The sequence below is a fragment of the Hemitrygon akajei genome, chromosome 16 (genome assembly GCF_048418815.1).
Source record: "Hemitrygon akajei chromosome 16, sHemAka1.3, whole genome shotgun sequence".
In the NCBI taxonomy this organism is placed as follows: Eukaryota; Metazoa; Chordata; class Chondrichthyes; order Myliobatiformes; family Dasyatidae; genus Hemitrygon; species Hemitrygon akajei.
In genome coordinates, this window is record NC_133139.1 from 12,640,045 (window position 1) to 12,660,192 (window position 20,148).

The window sequence follows — 20,148 nt, forward strand, 5'->3', positions numbered from 1 at the left end:
CTATCAAATATTGGTAAATTGAGGAGCAATATTCTCCCTTCTACCCTTTCTTGCTCTTTTTTTTTGGAGGTCTGTTTCGATTTGAATACCATGTATGATAGCCATTGAATATTTTTGTAATTTCCTTTGTTTTGTTAACTTTTCTACAGATGTATCATTGAGAGCATTCTGACTGCTGTATCACCATCTGGTATGGGGGTGGGTGACTACTACACAGGATCAAAATAAGCTGCAGAGACTTATAAACTTAGCTATATCAAGGGCACTAGTATCCAGGACATCTTCCATGAGCAATGCTTTGAAAAGGTGGCATCCACCATTAAGGACCCCCACAACCCAGGTCATGCTCTGTTCTTGTTACCATCAGGTGTGAGGTACAGAAGCTTGAAGGCACACACAGCTTAGACCATAAGACATAGGAGCAGAATTAGGCCATTCAGCCCATCAAGTCTCTGCCATTTCTTAACTGCTGATACCATTCAACTCCATACACCTGTCCACTCACCATATCCCTTGATGTCCCGACCAATCAGGAAGCTATCAACTTCTGCTTTAAATATACCTACTAACCTGGCCATTCCACAGATTCACCACTTTTTGACTAAAAAATATATCACCCTCCTTTTCTAAAAGGATGGCCCTCAATTTTGAAGCTGTACCCTCTAGTTCTAGAAAACCCCACCAGATGAAATATCCTCTCCACATCCTCCTTACTGAGTCCTTTCAACATTGGGTTTGGTTTCAATGAGATCCCCACCTATCCCAGTGGGTACAGGCCCGAAGCAGCCAAGCACTCCTACTATGTTATCCCCTTCATTCCTGGAATCATCCTTGTGAACCTCTTCTGGAATCTCTCCAATGACAATAGATCCTTTCTGAAACAAGGGGCCCAAAACTAGTGTCTTATAAAGCTTCAGTATTATCTCCTTGCTTTTATATTTTATTCCCGTTGAAATAAATGCCAACATTGCATTTGCCTTATTTACCACAGACTCAACTTGTGAATTAAACCTGGGAATCCTAATGTTTGAATTTTCTTCCCAATTTAGCCTGCACTATTGTTCCTTTTACCAAAATGCATGATCATACATTTTAGACAATAGACAGTAGGTGCAGGAGTAGGCCATTCGGCCCTTCTAGCCAGCATCGCCATTTGCTGTGATCATGGCTGATCATAAACAATCAGTACCCTGTTCCTGCCCTCTCCCCATATCCCTTGACCCCGTTATCTATAAGAGCTCTAACTCTCTTGAAAACGTCCAGAGACTTGGCCTCCACTGCCTTCTGGGGCAGAGCATTCCACATATCCACTCTCTGGGTGAAAAAGTTTTTCCGTATCTGTTCTAAATGGCCTACCCCTTATTCTTAAACTGTGGCCTCTAGTTCTGGACTCACCCATCAGCAGGAACATGGTTCCTGCCTCCAACATGTCCAATCCCTTAATAATCTTAAATGTTTCAATCAGATCCCCTCTCATCCTTCTAAATTCCAGTGCATACAAGCCCAGTCGCTCCAATCTTTCAACATATGATAGTCCCACCATTCCGGGAATTAACCTTGTGAACCTACGCTGCACTCCCTCAATAGCAAGAATGTCCTTCCTCAAATTTGGAGACCAAAACTGCACACAATACTCCAGGTGGGGTCTCACCAGGGCCCTGTACAGCTGCAGAAGGACCTCTTTACTCCTACACTCAATTCCTCTTGTTATAAAGGCCAGCATGCCATTAGCTTTCTTCACTGCCTGCTGCACCTGCATGCTTGCTTTCATTGACTGATGTACAAGAACACCTAGATCTCGTTGTACTTCCCCTTTTCCTAACTTGACTCCATTTAGATAGTAATCTGCCTTCCTGTTCTTGCCACCAAAGTGGATAACCTCACATTTATCCACATTAAACTGCATCTGCCATACATTTGCCCACTCACCTAGCCTGTCAAGTCACCCTGCATTCTCATAACATCCTCCTGACATTTCAAACTGCCACCCAGGTTTGTGTCATCGGCAAATGTGGTAATGTTACTTTTAATCCCTTCATCTAAATCATTAATGTATATTGTAAACAGCTGCGGTCCTAGCACCAAACCTTGCGGTACCCCACTGGTCACAGTCTGCCATTCTGAAAGGGACCTGTTAATCGCTACTCTTTGTTTCCTGTCAGCCAGCCAATTTTCAATCCATGTCGGTACTCTGACCCCAATACCATGTGCCCTAATTTTTCCCACTGATCTCCTATGTGGGACTTTATCAAAAGCTTTATGAAAGTTTGAAAGAAAAATTTTCCAACACTGTATTCCACCTGCCACTTTTTTGCCCATTCTTCCAATTTGTCTAAGTTCTGCTGCAATCACATTGCTTTCTCAGCACTGGCTGCCACTCTACCTATCTTCGTAACATCTGCAAAGCCATCTGTTCCATTATCTAAATCGTTGAGAAATAATGTGAAAAGTAATGGTCCCAATACTGATCCCTGAGGAACTCCACCAGTTACTGGCAGCCAACCAGAAAAGACCCCCTTTATTTCCACTTGCTGCCGCCTGCATCTCAGCCAGTGCCCTCTCCACGGGATTTTATATTGTTACGCAGCCTCGTGAGGCACCTTATTAAATGCCTTCTGAAAATCTAAGTAAATGACATCCACTGGCTCTCCTTTGTCCACCCTTCTTGTTACTTCCCCTCTGCCATCCAAACAACAAATTACATGACATGCTGGTGGTATTGAATCTGATTCTGATGTAAAAACCTGGGTAGATCATACCTATTTCTGATTGTCAGCGCATACAAAGAGTCAACAGCTATGTGTATATGTTGCTCCTGTGACCGCATGCTCAGGTTTCCTCCCACAGCTTAAAGATGTACTGGCTGGTGGGTTAATTGGTCGCTGTAAATAGTACTGTGGTTAGGCTCAGATTAAATCGGTTGCTGGGCAGTGCCGCTTGAAGGGCCTGTTCAATGCTGTATCTCACTAAATAAATAAAAAGTTGATCTGAATAAAAAGCTTTATTGAAAATTGGATGTTTAGACCATGAGATGTAGGAGCACAATTAGGCCGCTCAGCCAAATGAGTGTTCACATTTCATCATGGTTGATTTATTATCCCTCTCAGCCCTATTCTACCTTCTCTGTAACTTGCTACTTGGCCTCCACAACTGTCTGTGGCAACGACTTTAATGACTGATTATTCTTGTCTCTTCCTTGATCTATGTAGTGATATCACTGACAGTCATTTATGTTTTAGAAATGTGTTCAGGACAATTTAACCTGACTGAATTTCATTTCTATGTTCTGGTGTATGATAGCCTTAACTCCTGTTCTCCATCAACCTCCACCTTAAATATTTATGTTGATGTAGACTTCCCACACTCTGGGGTAAAGGATTTCAGATATGAGGGAAGAAATTTCTACTCATTGGTCACAAATGACCCATCCCTATTTTGTAATTATAAGTCACAACAATTAATGCATCACATATTCTCATGTGCATTCAGACATGTTGGTTTAATTATCAATTGGTGAACTTGTTGATTCAGTAATTTTTAACTGTTTAATTATTTCACAACCAAAAGTTGCTGATCTTATCACCTTCCAGTGAGCATGGGAATATTGCACTGCTGGATTCTGAACTTTCACACTACGTCTAATGATTTTAATGATTTAGACGAGGAAATTAAATGCAGCATCTCCAAGTTTGCAGATGACACGAAGCTGGGTGGCGGTGTTAGCTGTGAGGAGGATGCTAAGAGGATGCAGGGTGACTTGGATAGGTTAGGTGAGTGGGCAAATTCATGGCAGATGCAATTTAATGTGGATAAATGTGAGGTTATCCTCTTTGGTTGCAAGAACAGGAAAACATTATTATCTGAACGGTGGCCGATTAGGAAAAGGGGAGATGCAACGAGACCTGGGTGTCATTGTACACCAGTCATTGAAGGTGGGCATGCAGGTACAGTAGGTGGTGGAAAAGGCAAATGGTATGTTGGCATTCATAGCAAAAGGATTTGAGTACAGGAGCAGGGAGATTCTACTGCAGATGTACAAGGCCTTGGTGAGACCGCACCTAGAATATTGTGTGCAGTTTTGGTCCCCTAATCTGAGGAAAGACATTCTTGCCATAGAGGGAGTACAGAGAAGGTTCACCAGATTGATTCCTGGGATGGCAGGACTTTCATATGAAGAAAGACTGGATTGTCTAGGCTTATACTTACTGGAATTTAGAAGATTGAGGGGGAATCTTATTGAAACGTATAAAATTCTAAAGGGATTGGACAGGCTAGATGCAGGAAGATTGTTTCCGATGTTGGGGAAGTCCAGAACGAGGGGTCATAGTTTAAGGATAAAGGGGAAGCCTTTTAGGACCAAGATGAGGAAAAACTTCTTCACACAGAGAGTGGTGAATCTGTGGAATTCTCTGCCACAGAAAACAGTTGAGGCCGGTTCATTGGCTATATTTAAGAGGAAGTTAGATATGGCCCTTGTGGCTAAAGGGATCAGGGGGTATGGAGAGAAAGCAGGTACAGGGTTCTGAGTTGGATGATCAGCCATGATCATACTGAATGGTGTTGCAGGCTCGAAGGGCCGAATGGCCTACTCCTGCACCTATTTTCTATGTTTCTATATCTAGAAACTGGCAATTTTTAAATCTATTAACTGCTAACATCTGCTCTTATACTCATTTTAGTTTAGAAACAAAAAAAAAGTTTTATTTGTCACGTGAATTGAAGCATACAGTGAAATGTGTTTGTATCAAATCAAATCAGCGAGGTTTTTGCTGGGCAGCCCACAAGTGTTGCAATGTTTCTGCATGCCCATGGCACACTAACCCTATCCCTTCTTTGGGATGGGGGAGGAAATCAGAACACTTGGAGGTAACTAATGAAATCACAGAGTGAACGTATAAACATTGTGGGAAGACAGTGGCAGGAATTGGATCCTGATTTTACAAATGATGCCTAAGCATTGTGCTAATCATTATGCTACTGCACCACATATAATTCAGTTCAAAGTTCATTACTGACATACATATATTACCATATTCTACTTTGAGATATATTTTCAGATGCATTTATTCTTAAAGTATGTACATTTTATACAACCTTGAGAATTTTCATCTTACAGTCAGCCACAAAACAAAGAAACCAAATAGAACCCATTAAAACGACCATCAGACACCCAATGCATTGTAGGCATTTACAGGGGTGGGGGGGGGGGAATGCTATAAATTTTCATGAAAAAACAATACATAAAGTCTGGCAGCCAATGTGCAAAAGAAATCAAAACTCAGATTTTTCATAATTCTCAAAATTTCTTTGTTCTATTGTAGTGTGATGATTGCAGTGTTTGGTATTTTTCCTTGGGTATATTTTCTTGGTTCCTAGTAAATTAACTAAGTACTTCCCTTTAAATATGAATCACAATAAAGTAATAGTGTTGCAATATACTGTAAGTTGATTTCTTGGTGCATTCCATTTTCAACATGGACTGATTGGATGGCAACCAAATTGATTCTTAATAGAATCAGAATTGAATTAAGTTTAGTATCAGTGATATGTCACAACTTGAGTTGTGGCAGCAAGGCATAAAATGTACAATAGAAGTTACAATAAAAATAGTGCATAAGGTAATGTTCATGGACTGTTCAAAAATATGGGAGAGGGGAAGTAATTGTTTCTAAAAGGTTGAATACGGGTCTTCAGGCTTCTTTATCTCCTCCCTGATGATAGTATCACGAAGAGCGTATGGCTCGTGATGATGGATGCTACCTTCTTGAAGCTCCGCCTTTTGAAGATGTCCATGATGATGGGATGAGTTGTTTCTGTGATGGAGCAGCCAGTTGCGATCCCGTGCTTTAGAGCAGGAAGGTGAATTCCTCTCTTCGGCCCTGTGCATTGGTGCCTCTGTGCCAGACAGGAGATGGACAGTTTGCTGATTTTAGCATTTCCATCATATTTTCAATTCTATTTCTGCATCACTGGGCTGAAATCCAAATAAGCTCCTGAAAGACTAAGTTTGCGGTCTGTCTTTGCTTATTTTTGGTATGCTAATTGTAGAATAATCTTAACTGTGAAAGTCTTTGAAGTTTAGATGAATGAGAGATGACCTGATCAAAATATTTAAGGTCCCAAGAAAACAAGGTGGATGTTGAGACATTTCTACCCATGGGAGAATTTTAAATGGTTGCATAGGTATATGGGTAGTAAATTAAAACAAATGTATAGGATTTTATTTTCTCCACGATTCTTGGTCTTTGCGGGTGAGGGAGACTGGATTATTGGAGGGTTTTTTTTGACAAAGTATATGCATTTTTAAAAGAGTGGGGGAACTAGCATAAAAGCAGTGCTGAGACCTGGGCAGATCAGCCATGGTCATAGTGAATAATTGACAAGGTAACCTACCTCATTTTCTTGGGTGTTGGTTTATTATTGTCACATGTACACAGTGAAAGGACTGTCTTAGATACTGTTTATTCAGATCAAATCATTACACCAAGGCAGAATAAAAAGTAAAAACCACCAAAGGGGGCAATGCAGGTAAATGATAAAGTACAAGATCGTTTCGAGGTAGATAGTAAGGCCAAGAATCCACCCTATTGTACAAGAGTCTGATAACAGTAGGATAGAAGTTGTTCTTGATCCTGGTGGTGTTTTCAAGCTTTTGTGTCTTCTGCCTGATGGGATAGGGGGAGTATTTGTGGGGTAATATTTGCAGTAAGTCAGTGTTCACACGTTTCATATCTAGAACCATTTCACGCTGTGGTTTCTGTAAAAGGGCACCGATGCCAGTATATTATTCTGGGGACACTGAAGGTTTATTTTACTGTGATTTGTTATAGAGGCTTGCTACTCAGTTCTGCAGTGATGCACAGAGTGAATCATAATTAAATGACTTAACAGTGCCGAAATGGGGGTGGGTGTAGACTTTCAGTTTAAACCTGTTTGTCTAGCGAAGCCAACGCTTGTTACTCTAACTACATTTTTTAAAATGCTTGATTTCAGTCTTCAGCCTATTGCCTGCTTGATCGTCAAAATTTCAACTGCCGTACACTGGCAGACTAGTAAAACTTTTGTCTGTGAACCTTTTTATAGCGTTAAGTAACTTAGATCATTTTTATGCACAGAGAAACCTTTGTGATTCAGCCCGCGAGTCATGCTCAAATCATTTTCTATTTCATTTCATTACAACAAAAGTGCAGTTTTAATTATAAGCCAAAGCCTAAAATTTATTGAGTGCATTAATGAATTGCTTCTAGGACACACCCGCGTAAATATCGCTTCAGGCTCCTACAGAGCATTCATGTTGTATAATTTGCAGCTATGATGCAAGGTCCAGCCATGTACAACAGGCTTATTATGTTCAATGTGAATAATGCACACATCTCTTGAACAACACTAATGAAGTTTTAGTCAGATTCCTTTCATATTTAATTCTCTCTTGGCTAGCAGCTGCCCTCTACCATCTGGACATGCATGGCTGGGATTTGAAATTAGGCACGAGAAACCTAGTGGCCTTAAGGCAGATCTTGCCGAGGGAAAACGTATAGCAAAAGCAATATGGACAAAGCAGAAGGCTACATTATTCCTAAAAGTAAGATCAGGTCAAACTTACTGAACTATGTTTGGGAAAATAATACCTAACTTAGGTAATACTTAATTTTATATGCTTGCCAGTTAAGGACTTGTATTTGGTTTTAAACCATATCTAGATCTCAAATTAAAGTTCAAAGTAAATTTCAATGTTCAAAGTAAATTTATGATCAAACTAGGTATGTATCCCTCCAAGAGGACCACAACCTTGTTGTGGTTTGCAGGCTTGCGTGCCTTAAAGACCTGCGGAACTAAGCTGGATAGAGTCAGGGCTTTATGCTTTGACTCTTGGTAGGGACACCCATGCCAAACAGGTCAAAGGGTAGAGGCTAGACTAAGAGTGGTCCAACAGTCCTCCAAGTTCTGGGGTACAGCTCAGGGCTAATAATTTTGACTGGTAAAACAAAATTGTTAGGGAAATAGCAATGAAGAATCCTACTTCTAAATGTGACAGTTTTCATGAGTCTAGACCTGTGATTTGCAATGCTAACAGTAGTGAAAACCCAAAGAAAGCTATTGACATGTTGAAGGAAGTCCTGAGCACCATCTGAGATGGAGGATTTTAATTGCTGTCCTAAACGCCAGTGGTGTAATGGGCAGACTGACAAGTATATCACCATATACTGCCTTCATTTTCTTGCAGGCATTCACAGGAAATACTAAGAAACACAAAAGAATAAATGAAAAGCTGTACACTAACAACCAATGTGCAAAAACAACATTTTGTTCAAATACAAAAAAAGAAGGAAAGCAAAATAAGTATTGAGAACCGTAATAAAATTGAGAATTGTGTCAGAATGGTATGTGGTGCTGGAGGCTGCTTCTCATGGGCATAGGATAGCCAGCAATTTGTAGGAAACTTCAGAGCTTCATGGTCTCCTCTATTGCCATGATGAGGCCACTCTCAGGATGGAGGAACAATACCTCATAATTGGTCTGAGTAGCCTCCAACCTGACAGCATGAACATCAACTTCTCCAACTTCCAGTAATTTCTTCCCCCTCCTCTCATTTTCCACTCCCCATGCTGGTTCCTGCTTACCCCTTCCATTCTCCTTCTATTGACCCTCCCTGCCTTGTTAACCATGGTCCACTCTCCTCTCCTACCAAGTTCTTTCTTCTTTAACCCTCTACCTTTTCCACCTATCAGCTCCCAGTTTCTCACTTCTTCTTTCTCCCCACTCATCTACTAGTTTCACCTATTACCTTCCAGATTGTACTCCTTACCTTCCACCCCTCCCCCACCTTCTCATTCTGGCTTCTTCCCCTTTCCTTTGCAGTGCTGACGAAGCCTCTTGGCTCGAAATATCAACTATATTCCTTGCTATGGATGCCACTTAAGCTGCAAGTTCCTCTAGCATTTTGTGTGTATTACTTCAAATACACACACACACTCATACTCAAACACATACACAGGGGTTGACATTTGGGGAAAAACCAGTAAGATTTTTCCATTTCAAAAAAATAATCTTTGATGACCAGACATTTTGAAAAATAAAGCCTGAATTCTTCTCTGTACAAGCTGCTGCTCTGTAGTGGGAGATCACAAGGATGGAGATTAATATGGGGTGCACCTCTATCTTAGGCAGTCAATGCACCTGGCAGAGAGATGGCCTATGCTCGAATTGCTGTCATCTCAATAACAAATTCAAGGGATTCTTTATGTATACATTTGATCCTCAAATAGCACCTTTTTTTCCCCCTTTTCCAAGATATTCCTGCCATTTGACTGAATGGTCTTCCATTGCCAGAGGTGTTGTAAAGCAGACCATAAGGCATTGGGGTAGAATTATGGCACTTGGCTCCACCATTTCCATCCTGGCTGATCTACTATCCCCCGCAAGCCCATTCTCCTGCCTTCTCCCCGTCACCTTTGAAGCCCTTACGAACCAAGAACACAATGTACCCAATGACTTGGTCTCCACAGCTATTTGTGGCAATGAATTCCACAGATTCACCATCCTCTGGCTAAGGAAATTCTTCCTCATCTCCGTTCTAAAGGGACCTCCTTCTATTCTAAAGCAGCGCCCTCTGGTCCTGGACTCTCCCACTATAGGAAACATTCTCTCCGTGACCCCTCTAACTAGGCCCTGCAACATTAGATAAGTTTCAATGAGATTTTCCCTCTTCCCCACACCCTCCCCCCGTTTTTCTAAACTCCAGTGAGTGCAAGCCAAGAGCTGTCAGGTGCTCCTTATATGTTAACCCTTTCATTGCTAGGATAATTTGCGTGAACCTCCTCAGGACCCTCTCCAACGCCAGCACTTCCATTCATAGGTAAGGGGCCCAAAACTGCTCACAATACTCCCATGTGCGGTCTGACCAGTGCCTTATAAAGCCTCAGCATTACATCCTCATAATGACTACTGAGACTCTTTGTCAGCAAGTTGTCTTGGGAGTACACAGTTGGCCTCTGTGGTTCACCAGCTGAATTTAAATGAAGCTTGAGCCCTGATTAGATTTGGACCTTGTGGTTACTTCCTTTGTATTCAAGTTTGAATTGGAAGTTGTCAGGATACCACTTCTTGTGATATCTATCCTCGATGAAAGATGGGAGCATACATTAATTTATGAAGCACAATAGGAGAATTGTTTGGTGTTTATTGAGCAATGGCAGTGTGACAATATATAAAAACAAAACTAAACCATGACAAATCAGACCAGGTAGAGTTGCTTTGTTGCTCTGAGTTAATAAAACCTTTTATTAAAGTAACTTGTTTCTGGACCACATGTAATTATTTTTTATTATGCACTTAAGTGCAGACCTGTAATTTGCAAGAGTGGCTTCCAAATATTAAAAATAAAGTATTTAAAGCTGGAATTAAAACTAACTTTGAGAGAACTGAGTGAGTCAGAATGAAGGGTATTGGTTTAACTTTGACTGTTTATTCCCATCCATAGATACTGCTTGCCCAATACCTCCCGCAGGTTCCCCTTCCTATATCCCTTTCTCCTATGAACAATTTTCCCCTCCCAGTAAATTCATTTTTCTTTAGCTCGTTACCTCTAACACATCTCCCCATCCTAGCTTCTTATTTCATTCCCCCTTCTCTCTCCCACACAATTTTCCCCTCTGCTGATCTCACCTATCACATACCAGCTTGTACTCCTTCCCTTTCCCCCATCTTCTTATTCTGGTCTCTGCCCCCTTCCTTTTCACCCCTGATGAACTGTCTTGGCTTGAAGCATTGACTGTTTATTCCCTTTCATAGATGCTGCCTGACTTACTGAGTTCCTCCAGCATTTAGTGTGTGTTGTGAGTAAGAATAATATCCCGAGCGGGCTCAATTCTAGTTTTGTACGGTAATGGAAGCTTCTCTTTCTCCCGTTGCTGGGAGGTAAAATGTGTTTGGAATTCCGATTCATGATCCTGGTGGTTATGATGCCACAGGAGAAATGTTTGCATTGTGACGCATTTTCAATTAATCATCCCATCTGTCCTATAATCTCTTTGGCCCCTACCACCAGGCAGGAGGTACATTGAGGTAGGGCAAGAATTGTTAGGATGGAAAACAGCTCTTTCTCCCAGCCGAGAGACTATTGATCTCCCAGCCACCATTCAGGTCTCATCACGTATGAAGCGCCAGTAAAATATACTGTTTTAATTTTTGACCTGTGTTGCAATTGCACCTTACTATTTGTTAATTTATATGTGGTAATACTGAGTTATATTTTGTGTGTGATTTATATGTACTGTGTTGTGCAACTTGGTCTGGCTGAACATTGCTTCATTTGGTGGTATACATGTATATGGCTGGATGACAATAAACTTAAACATGACCTTGAAGCAGCTGGTTAAGGTCCTTGTCATAACATGAGCTATTGAGGGCAGGCTTCAAGTTCAAGCCAAAGTTGGAGGTGTCATCGCTGCTGTGAACATTAGACCATAAGACATGGGAGCAGCATTAGGCCATTCCATTGGCTGAGTTATTATCCCAGATTTATTATTTATTCATACCAGAGTTTTATATCCATTGACATAGTAATGCAGTTACTATTATTATGTAGGCAGCTAAGTTCTGTACTGCACACTCCCACAAAGGCATTGTGATTGGGTTCAGTGGGGCCATTCAGGATATACATATTTGGCAGGATATCCACGCTCTTCAGAATAAAACGATAAGACATAGGAGCATAATTAGACTGTTTGGCCCATTAAATCTACTCTGCTCATTAATCATGGCTGATTTATTATTGCTCTCAACCCCATTCTCCTGTCTTCTCCCCTTCAACATACTGACTAACCAAGAACCTTTCAGATAGATAGATAGATAGATACTTTATTCATCCCCATGGGGAAATTCAACATTTTTTCCAATGTCCCATACACTTATTGTAGCAAAACTAATTACAACCTCTGCTTTAAATATGCTCAATGTCTTGGCCTCCACAACTGTTCAAGGCAATGAATTCCATGAATTTCCCACCTCTGGTAAAGAAATTCCTTCTCATCTCTTTTTAAAATGGACATCCCTCTGTTCTGAGGCTGTGCTCTCTGGTCCTAAACTCACTACTATAGGAAACATTTTCTCTACATATATATTCTCTGTCTGGGTTGCAATGAGATCTCCCTTCATTCCTTTCATTCCAAGGGGTACAGGGCCAGAGCCACCAAATGCTCCTGATTTCCAGAATCATTCTCATGAACCTCCTCTGGACTCTCTCCAATGCCAGCACATATTTTTTAGATAAGAGGTCTAAAACTACTTACAATACTCCAAGTGAGGCCTCACCAGTACCTTATAAGTCTTCAGCATCACAGCCTTGCTCTTATATTCAAGTCTTCTTGAAATGAATGCTAACGGTGCATTTGCCAACTCAATCTGCAAGTTAACCTTTGGGGAATCCTGTGCAAGGACTCCCAAGTCCCTTCACAGCTCTGATGTTCGAATTTTCTCCAAGTTTAGAAAATAGTCCGTGTCTTTATTCCTTCTACCAAAGTGCATGACTTTACACTTCCCCACATTTTATTCCATCTGCCACTTCTTTGCCCGTTCTTCTAATCTGTCCAAGTCCTTCTGTAGACTTATTGCTTCCTCATCACTATCTCCCCTCCACCTATATTTGTATCATAAAGTCATCAATTCCATCATTCAAATCATTGACATATAACATGAAAAGAAGCGGTCCCAATAAAAAACCCCTGCAGAACACCCCTGTCACCAGCAGCCAACCAGAATAAGCCCCCTTTGTTCTGACTCTGCCTCCTGCCAGTCAGCCAATCTTCTATCTATGTTAGTATCTTTCCTGTAATACCATGCAATTTTACCTTCTGCACCTTGTCAAAGGCCTTCTAAAAATCCAAGTAAACAGTATCTAATGACTCTCTTTTTTCTATCCTGCCTATTGTTTCCTCAAAGAATTCCAATAGATTTGTCAGGCAAGATTTTTCCATAATAAAGCCATGCTAACTTTGGCCTACTTTATCATGCACCTCCATGTACCACGAAACCTCATCTTTAATAATGCACTCCAACATCCTATAATTTTCTATATTCTGCCTCCCTTCCTTCTTAAAGAGTGGAGTGACATTTGCAATATTCCAGTCCTCTGGAACCTTTACAGAATGCAGTGATGCTTGAAAGATCATTACAAATTCCTCCACAATCTCTTCAGCTACCTCTTTCAGAACAGTAGGGTGTAGTCCATCTGGACCATGTGACTTAGCTATCTTCAGAATTTTCAGCTTCCTTCGTAATAGCAACTACATACACATCTGCCCCCTGATGCGCTTAAATTTCTGGCATTCTGCTAATGTCTTCCACAGCGAAGGCTGATGCAAAATACTTAATCAGTTCATCTGCTATTTCTTTGTTTGTCATTACCACCTCTCCAGCGGTACAATATCCACTCTTTTACTCAAATATTCAAATGTTCACTTTATTATCAAGGTATACAACTCTGAAATTCTTCAATTCCCTGGGTAGCCATGAAACCAAGAAAGAAAAGAAAGGCAGCACGATCATCAACCCCAAATCCCTCCTTCTCACAAAAAACCAACAGAAATGGAACAGGCATAGTAACCCCCAAATCCCTGCCCCTGCACAAAAATCAAGTAAAATGGATCAGAATCATCGAAACCCAAATCCCTCCTCCCGCACAAAAACTGAGCAAAACAGATCAGGCGCATCAACCCCCACTCTTTATATATCTGAAAAAACTAATTATCCTCTGTGATATTATTGGCTAGCTTACCTTCCTTCATATTTCATCTTTTCTCTCTTTATGGTTTTATAGTTGTCTTCTGTTGGTTTTTAAAAGTATCGCAATCCTCTAATTTCCCGCTAATTTTTGCAATGTTATATGTGCTCTCTTGCTTTTACGTTGTCTTTGAGTTCCTTTGTCAACTATGTTTTAGAATACTTCTTCATGTATCAATCCTGCGCCTTCCGAATTGCCACTAGTAACTCCAGCCATTGCTGTTCTGCCATCATCGCTGATGGTATCCCTTTCCAGATCATTTTGGCCAGCTTCTCTCTCAAGCCTCTGCAATTCCCTTTACTCCACTGTGATACTGATACATTTGGTTTTCTCTTTTCTTCAACAGAGTAGAGGAACAGAACCAGCATGGTGGTGGAAGACAAATTACCAGCACCAGAACTTGAGGGCCACTGTGGTGACTGGTTTTATTGCGGAGTTAATTGTTATTTGGGGCTCATTGAATGGTCTACTTGATGGAGAACGATAGAATGAATTTCCACAAAATGTCTGTTTTATAAAGAATGGACAGAAGGATCTTTGGAGAATATTCTTTGCTCAATCTGTAAGGAGTTCAACTTTGAGCTCCATTTGAATTGAACTGCAATAATAACCACTACGCCCCCACCTCACCAACCAATCTTCAGGCCCTAATGACTGAGTGCTAAGATGGGATCATCTGCATTATCAAGGGAAGTTCAAAGCAAAATGTAGTTAGCTGGGAATCCTTACAGCTTAATTTTCTGGACCATAAGACGTAAGAGAGAATTAGGCCATTTGACCTATTGAATCTGCTCTGCCATTCCTCAACCCCATTCTCCTGCTTTCTCCCTGTAATCTTTGATGTCCTTACCAATCAAGAACCTGTCAACCTCCACTTTAAATATACCCAATGACTTGGTCTCCATAGCCATCTGTGGCAAGATTCACCATAGATTCACCACCCTCTGGCAAAAATATTCCTCTTCATCTCTGTTCAAAAGGGGCATCTATCTGTTCTGAGGCTATACCCTTTGGTCTTAGACTCCTTTCCTATAGCAAACCTCCTTTCCACATTCACTCTACCTTGGACTTTCAATATCTGATAGGTTTCAATGAGGTCCCTCCTTGTTCTCTAGGGACGTAAGTGACTGCAGATGCAGAACTGTAGAGTTAGCCAGTTCCATCACAAGCACAAACCACCCCACCATCATGGACACTTCCAAGATGTGGCACCTCACTCATCACTCAGGACCCTCACCATCCTGGACAGGCCCTCTTCTCAATGCTACCATCAGGGAGAGAGATACAGAAGGCATGACAGCAGCTATACTTCATTAGTAGTTTGAGGAGATTTGGTACGTCACCAAAGAAACTTGCAAATTTCTATAGGTGTACAGTGGAGAGTATTCCAACCGGCTGCATTACTGTCTGGTATAGGAGTGGGTGGGGGGGGGGGGGGTTGGTTGTCACTGCCAAGGATTGAAATAAGCTGCTGAAAGTTGTAAACTCGGTCAGCTCCAACATGAGCACTAGCCTCACTAACTTCCATAGTATCCAGGACACCTTCAAGGAATGAGGACTCAAAAAGGTGGGGTCCATCATTAAGGACCCCCATCACCCAGGGCAACCCCTCAATCTCATTGCTACCATCAGGGAGGAGGTACAGAAGCCTGAAGGCACACACTCAATGATTCAGGAAGACTTCTTCCTCTCTGCCTTCAAATTTCTAAATGGACATTGAACCCATGAGCTCTACCTCAGTCCTTTTATTCCTCTTTTTGCACGACTTATTCAATTTAACTTTTTACTGTATTTTACTGTTTTTATTATGTACTGCACTGTACTTCTGCTGCATAACAACAAACTTCACATTATATATGTCAGTGATGATAAATATGATTCTGATTCTGGAGAACACAGTAGGTCTGGCAGCATCTATGGAGGGAAATGGACCGTCGACATTTGAGGTTGAGACCCTTCATCCAGATGTAGAGTCGAAATCCAAAGTATCAATTGTCCATTACCCAGTTTAATGCTCTATTGTCACGCTGCAAGGCAACCTGCTTCATATGGCAGCAGGGAAGCTACTTATGGAAATGTCTGCATTCCTTTGGTCTGCTCTACCAGACCAGCCACTTGGGACTGTGACTTACACTGCAGAAGTGGTTATCCATTTGGAAGCAAGATTGAACGCAGCTGAGCACAATATAGCAAAGGTGCTTCCCATTTTTATTTCCACACTGCCTACTTTTCCAGGTTCAAAATGGATATGTCTGCTCTCAGTTTTTGAGCAAGTTTTAAGGATCGTTGAGTGCCCAGAAAATACATGTAATTCGGCTGGCACAGAGCATAAAGCTTTACGGAGCCAGCAACACAGATTCAATTCGACCGCTGTCTGTAAGGAGCTTGTCCAGTACTGTGTAAAAGTCTTAGGCGCCCTGGCTATATATATCTGCCTAAGACTTTTGCACAGTATTGTCTGTTGTCTCCATGACCACGAGGGTTTCCTCTGGGTGCTCTGGTTTGCTCCCACATTCCAAAGATGAGCAAGTTAGGTCAGGCTCTGTTGGCGTCAGAAGCATGGCGACGCCTGTGCATCCTTGGACTGTTGGCCATTGACGCAAATGATGCATTTCATGTATGTTTCAATGCTTCGATGTACATGTGACATATAAAGCTAATCTTTAATCTCTAATTTAGATTCTCCTCCCATTACTCCATTCAAGTAGCTGAGCTGTTTGTCAGCTTTGGGTCTGGGGTGTAAAGAATCATGGAGTGCTCATAGCTGAGCAACCTTTACTTTAAAGTGGAAGTCAATTAATAGTTTTACTGGATTCTATTTAAGTCAACACTTTATTTTTCTGGTCTTTTGAATCCCTGAGGTACCTCTGCCTGGACTCAGACATAACAAAAACAACTTGCCACCAACATGATGAACCCAAGCATTTAGTTAACACCCTTCCTTTGATATAAGGTCACAGTGTCTGTAATTATGTTGAAGTGCGTCACCTTTTGCCCACTTGGAATGCTGTGATTAAGATCGTCTTTTCTTGTGCTGAACAAATAAATTTCACTGCCCCTTGTCTGTTTACTCCCCTCTTCTAACAACAAGAGATTCTGCAGATGCTGGAAATGCAGAGTAACACTCACACACACACACACACAATGTCGGCAGGTCGGGGAACATCTATGGAGAGGAATAAACGGTCGATATTTCAGGCTGAGACCCTTCACCAGGACCTTTCGTCAGGTACTCAAATACCTGAAGCTTTGAGTATTTTGAGGAGTTTTGGGCCGCATACCTATGGAAGGAGGTGCTGGTGCTGGAGAGGGTTTGGAGGAGGGAGGTCTGTGACAGGGGCTCCAAGCCTGGGGTCCACAGATCACTCGGTTAATGGTAGCAGTCCATAGCATAAAAGAGGTTGGGAACCCTTGGTCTATGAGAATGATCCTGGGAATGAAAGAGTTAAGGTGCGAGGAGATTTTGCTGACTCTGGGCTTGTCCTATCTGGAGTTTAGAAGATGGGGTGGGAGTTTCTCTTGAAACTTACCGAATATTAAAAGGCCTGAATAGAGTGGATGTGGAGAAGATGTTTCTAGTGGTGGGAGAGTCTAGAAGCAAAGGGCACAGCCTCAGAATAAAAGGATACCCTTTTAGAACAGAGATGAAGAGGAATTTGTTTAGCCCAAGGGTGGTGAACCTGTGGAATTCATTGCCACAGATGCCAATGGGGGCATGGAGGCAAAGTCATTGAGTATATTTGAACCAGAGTTTGATAGGTTCTTGATTAGTAAAGGTGTCAAAGTTTAGGTGGAGAAGAAAGATGAATGGGGTTGAGAGGGATAATAAATTGGTCATGATGGAATGGCGGAGCAGACCTGATGGGCTGAATGGCCTAATTCTGCTCCTATGTCTGATTGTCTTATTCTAAAGAGCGTGGATATCCTGCCAAATATGTATATCCTGAATGGCCCCACTGAACCCAATACTCTGGTCATTATCACAATGCCTTTTGTGGGAGTGTAGTACAAAACTTAGCTGCCTACATAATAATAGTAACTGCATTATTATGTCAATGGGTGTAAAACTCTGGTATGGAAGGTGTGATATAAACGTAGAACTATTTTCACGGGGGAGCTCTTAAAATGATGGTATAAAGGCAGGGCTCCACTCTAATGAGTGAGTTGTGAGAGGGTGGATCAGTAATGGGAATGGAACATTTTGGTCCAATCCTCGCCCACCATCTACATACTTTAAGCCAGCAGTAATTGCTAGACAGCAATTACAGCTGCTTCTCCTTCCATCCCGTGCATGTTCAAGGTCAGTTTGCCATCCTGCCTGAAATCGACCCACGGCCAAACTGTGCCTGAATGCTTTTGCTGTTCACTGAACGGACAGGACTTTCAGAGAGTGCTGGAAACACAGGACTTTGAAACTGCAGCCCAGGATGGGACCTTCGGCTTGCGATGTTACCCTGAATGTTTAAGCTATTCCTAGATCAATATAGCGCTTCCCTAGTATATAGCCCACCAGTTTTCTTCCGTGCATGTGTCTAAGAGTTTCTTAATTGTCCCTGATGTATCTGCCTCTACCACCACCCCTGGCAGGGGCATCGCACTCATCCACCTCTGTAAAAAAATGTACCTCTGACATCCCTCCCCACGCTACCCTCTAACCAATTTAAGATGATACCCTCTGCATTAGCCATTTCTGCCCTGAAAAAAAAAAGTCTGCCTATCCACTCAATCTATGCCTCTCATCATCTTGTACACCTCCGTTAAGTCACCTCTGGTATTCCTTTGCTCCAAAGAGAAGAGCCCGAGTTCACTCAGTCTATCCTCATAAAGGAGGTGAAATGTCTGTAATTAGAAACTGAAGGCAAATGCTGTATGGAGCAGTTATAGTGTTGGGTTATTTCAGTGGAGGTCACTAAACATGACTGGAGAAGAAACAAGCAATATGAAAGACTGCAGATAATGGTATCTGCAGGAAGTTAGCAGGATGATCAGTGTCAGTGGGCAGAAGTGAACCTGCTGTAAGTCTAAATGCAGAGAGGGAAGATAGCCACTATTGTGAAGACTAAAGATCAGGTTTATTTGTCACCTGTGCATCGAAACGTACAGTGAAATGCATCGTTCTGTGTCAACATCCAACACAGTCAGAGTTGTGTTGGGGCCACCCCGCGAGTGATTGTCATAGAGGCAAAGAAAAGTACAGCACAGAATCAAGCCCTTTGGCCCATCTAGTTCATGCTGAACCATTTAAACTCCCTACTCCCATCAACTTGCTCCCGGACCACAGACCTCCATACCCCTACCATCCACGTACCAATCCAAACTTCTCTTAAACATTGAAATCGAGCTCACATACACCACTTGTGCTGGCAGCTCGTTCCACACACTCACAATCTTCTGAGTGAAGATGTTTCCCCTCATGTTCCCCTTAAACCTTTCACCTTTCACCCTTAAACCATGACCTCTAGTTGTAGTCCCACCCAACCCCAGCGGAAAAAGCCAGTTTGCATTTACCCGATCTGTAAATGGAGATAGGTGAGGTGAAGGGAGGGCTCGTAAAGACAACTGCTAGAGAGTGAGGAGCAGGAACCTGTGCTGGAATCTGAAGTAGAAGTGGGCTGTGTTAGATAAAGCAGATTGAAATTAAGTTTATAGATGAAAACCTGCTCAGACCAGTTGGGCTCTGACCTGAAATACAAATGCACCTCTATGTCGTTGCACAAGATGTGTCATTTCAGGAAACTGCTAAAATACTGCTCGCCACTAATGTTATGAATCACAGTACAAATTGGAAAACCTTCAACTGCAAATAAAACTTTGAATAATGATTTGATCTGTATGAACAGTATCCAATGCAAGCTTTTCACTGTATCTTGACAACAAAAAGCTATTTCCAATACCAGAGGCAAGGACCAATGCCCAGTCACTAAAGCAGTGAGACAGCAGCACTGTGTTGTTTTGATTGGTGATGCTTCTACAGTCAAATAGGACCATAAGACCATAAGACATTGGCTATTCGGACAATTGAGTCTGCTCAGACATTCCTTCATGGCTGATTTATTTTCCCTCTTAACCTCAATCTTTGATGCCTTTACTAATCGATAACCTATCAACCTGTGCTTTAAACATACCCAATGATTTGGCCTCCACTGCTGTCTGTAGTAATGAATTTCACAGATATACTACACTTTGGCTAAAGAAATTCTACCTCATCTCTGTCCTAAAGGGACACCCTCCTATTCTGAGGCTGTGGCCTCTGCTCCTGGACTCTCACACTAATGGAAACATCCTCTCCATGTCCACTCTATCTAAGCCTTTAAATATTAACTTATGTACTTATTGAGATACAGAGTGGAATGAGCCTCACCACCCTG